Below are 4328 nucleotides of genomic sequence, written 5' to 3'. Positions count from 1 at the left end.
ATGTGTATAAGAGACAGTATATATATATATATATGTATAAAATAAATGATGCAAAAATAGCTTGTAAAGTCATCAAAAGTTCCGTGCTATGAAGATTGTGCAACCTTGTTACTCTTGCCGATAGGCGCGTGGCCCGTTGTCCCAAATTCGCAGACGGTCTGAGCAAATTCCAAAGAACATCTCATCTAACCCCACCTACACGGTTCTCTGTTCATGGCAAAAACTTATGAAATTCTAGTAACATATCACAGTCCAGTTCCTTACTTTATTAAATAAATAATCTCATAGGCCCTTTGTATTGCAAATTTTGCGATTAATGAACCATCCGCCCTAAAATTATGAATTATTTCAGCATTTTTATGCTGTCTCTTGGATGCTTGTTGCCTTTTGTGATTTTTTTTTGATATAATAATAATAATAATAATAATAAGATTTATTAAGCGCACATCTCCACTAATATATACTAATATATATTCTTTGTCCATGGAGTTTATATGGTAATAACATGTGATTTTATCCCATTGGTCACGATTTTGTCATTACATTACATTACAGTATTTCATTTAAACATGAATATCTCTACCTGTGTTCTAGTCTTCAGCAAGACCATCCCTTGTATACGCATTTTGCTTCTATAGTAGCAGGGTTATTTTTTAAATATTACCTAAATTGAATTCGAAATACTATAAGTTGAGAGGTTGTATTGTATGTGAGAGAATTAATATGTTACTTAATCATTATCAAATGCGTGTATGATAATTTGTATTGCATGTTGAAGAATTAATGAGTCACTTAATATTTACAATCCAATAAGAATACACTACCAAATACGTGTATGTTTGTTAATAATCAATCTTTAGATCTAAGGTCAATACCTTTGAAGTCACAGACTTCCTGGTTGACTACTTTGTTGAAACGCATCATCCTCAGTTTTTTTCCCCATGTGATTGGTTGTATAAGGTTTTTAGCACAGATTACATTATAGTATCGAGCTGTGTTTTTTTACCGTGTATAATTTACTGAATTACATTATACCTTACAATGTTTCCCCTTTTGTTTTGCGTTAATTGCTAACGATGTCACGGATGGTGCCAGGGGGGGGGGATGCCCCCCCCCAACGCGGGGTCAGATTTCCCCGACGAAAGCAAAGTGGGCGTGGTCGAGCTTCGATTAAAAGGTTATGAGACTGGTCTAGGGAGCGAATCCCCCCCCCCAAAAAAAATGTTGACAATTTAGGGGTTTCAAAGGCTTATTTCATCGATTTTAGAGTCTACTAATATGTAGAAAATACATATAAAACCATCGATGTAGATGCCATTATAAAATGAGTTCGTTTATCAAGTACAGTTGATATGACAATTAGACAATTAATTAATTCAAATAATTATATATCAAGCAGGTTTATTTTTTGTGCCGCCTAACACAATTATTCTTTTTATTTTTCCGCTAACATCATATACTATTCAGTTTTTAGTCTAAGTCCACCACAGTTTTATTTAAATATTTGCACACTCTCGTGAAATAAATTAACTTGTAAAATTATTGTCCTTAACTTACTGACACGGATAGAAGTGAATGAGAATTTAATATTGTTAATATCATTATTAACAATATGCGCTATATAAGTCTACCGTTATTATTATTATTATTATTATTATTATTATTATTATTATTATTATATTATACTCACGATTTGTTAAAATGCATTATGTAATGCGTGTTTTCATTATTAACAGGTCCATGTTAACGGCTCCCTGCTATCTTCCTCCTTCAATCGTCATTGATTTTCCGCCTATTATTTGATTGATTAATGTATGGAATAATGTGGTGTTTCTGTAAATTGTTTTTGATATACGTCCTCTTCTTTTATCATGATTATGAAAGGTGTTCCTAGTGGTACTTCCCCATTTAAGCATTGCTATCTAATTTGAAATGCTACATACCTGTAATATTTGCGTTGATATTTGCTATGAAAACAAAACAAGACCTACTTGGAATTCATCAATAGGAAATGTATGTTTAGGCTTACAATGTAAACAGTGAAGCTCTGCAGAATGTAACATTTCTGTTGCAGAAGAAATGATATCAAAATACATAGTTAATGGGTTTTTAAAAATACATAAACCACCTCTGTTAGATGGAATAAAAGACAAGGTCCCTAATAAAAGTTAAATTAGGACCTGCCACTGACGTACATACTCCCTTCAACGTTATCGATGCATTATTGAGATTGCCATTCCATCAACAGCTTTTAACTCAGCATTGTTTTACTTGTACTCCTATCTGTACTCGTCAACACCTGTGCATCATCTGGATGTTGGTAGTGGGGATGTCTCAATTTGACACTCAATACATATTTTCCCTAAACTGAACATCACAAGCTTTCCCATCGAAACTTAGGCTATCACATTCTGAATATCCACATTTACCCTCCTGATAAAGTCCACTGTGTGGACGAAAACTAGAAAATAAATTCTATATTGTTAGTCTCAAAAGTGTTGCTGTCATTTACTATATATTGTGTTCTATTCTGTATCAGACTAACTCGGCTATACTTTTTATCCACATTTACCATGTGAGCCCAACATTATCATAATTTTTACATCAGATTGTATGATCCCGTGCCCATTTTAAAACCACATTTTCTATTTTCTTTTAGAGCAGTCAGTACTTCACACGTATTGTTAAAGCATGGTGACTGTTGCTTTCGTGCATTAGACGTTTTCCAGTCTAAAGTGGTAATGAAGCCGTGTTAGTCTAAACAATATACAAAGAAAATTAAAAGGCATGGACTCTGAGAATAATTTAGATGTTGTATATTTAACACAAGCTTTCGCTGGCAGTCAATGCCAGCTTCATCAGGTGTGTGAAGTAAAAAATTGAAAACAAAATAGAAAAGAGCTTATGTATACATAATTAGCAATAGTCTCACAATTAACTAATTGTTGAAAGCAAATATAAACCGACCAATTTTGGGCGGTTTTTATTTGCTTTCTGTAAATATTTTAAACATACATGGATGGGTGAGATTTTCTTACTAGTATTCTTGAAAATGATCAAATAGATCGAAACGTTGAATCTCTTCGGAGTTACTGTCTTTTTGTTTTAAATTAACAAGGTAGAGTTGTTATTGAATGAGGGATGTTCCCATTATGTGTAATTCCTTCCCTCAGCGGCGAGTGCGAAGCACAACTCAGGGTCAAAAGTGGAACGTGAAATTCCGATATGGTTTCGTAGTCAGATTTTCGAGAAAAACTTCAACTACCCGTATTTCTCGACTGAGTCGTCAGTGGGAGCTGTAATTTGTATGGCAAGGAGATTATGCAACCCTTAATTCGTTTTAAGGGAATTTACGCCCAGAAACCTTGTAGTTATTAATATTTTGGTTATAATAAAAAATATTCATTTTTTGGTGACGTCACACTCAAAATATAGTTAACATGCATACGTCATAAGCTAGATTACGTCACCTTTTCCTGGTAAGGCAAAATTTCCCTGCGTGCTTTTTTCATGGATAAACAAGCACCACTGCTTTGCACATGGACGCCTTGCTTAGCTAGGGCTACAAGAGCCGCATTGTTAGCATTGTATAATACTTAAACAAGGTACCTCTGCAACTGAATTACTCTTGGTTATTTGGTTTTTTTTTCTTATTTTAATTTATTTCTTTCGAAAGTGTACTTTCTATCACATATAATTGCACTGCCTAGGCCTTGTCTTATTGTTATGCCTCATCGTCCCCCTACGCAGTACATCAGTAGCCCCCCCCCCATACAGTACAGACGTTTGCTAGGCAACAGAACGTGATTGCACCTTCCTTCCCAGGTGTAATTACATTGGCATATTGTTAGCTAACCAGTTGTGTGTGTGTTTCTTTGTAAAATGAGTACCGCGGCGTACTCATTTTCACAAAGCATTTGCATCTCCTCTTGGAAAGAGAGATCAACTTCGAAATAATAATAATAATAATAATTAAGTTAATCACCGTTTAGCTTACACTTATGCATTTAGGGAGCACTTAAAATGTACAATAATCATTTCACTACCCGACAAACCCCGAACTTTATTCATGTATTAGGCCTATATAATAGTTTCATCTTGCTGTACGGTGACTCTCAACATCACTGGCGCATGGTAACAACCAACAGACTGCAGACCATTTCCGTCACACATTACTCTCCATATAAAACAGCACCCCCTAGTTCCGTCACCTCTAGATTTCCAGTTGGTATTTGGAGGAAGTGGAGTCTAGTATTTGTTCTCATTATTTGGTGAAACTATTCAAGTGTTTGTAGACATGAGTTCTTGTCCACTGCCAAGATATATAT

This window comes from Anneissia japonica, unplaced genomic scaffold (assembly GCF_011630105.1).
Source record: "Anneissia japonica isolate Jap-2015-1 unplaced genomic scaffold, ASM1163010v1 scaffold4988_len2956909_cov206, whole genome shotgun sequence".
NCBI lineage: Eukaryota > Metazoa > Echinodermata > Crinoidea > Comatulida > Comatulidae > Anneissia > Anneissia japonica.
Note: the sequence above shows the minus strand (reverse complement) of the source record.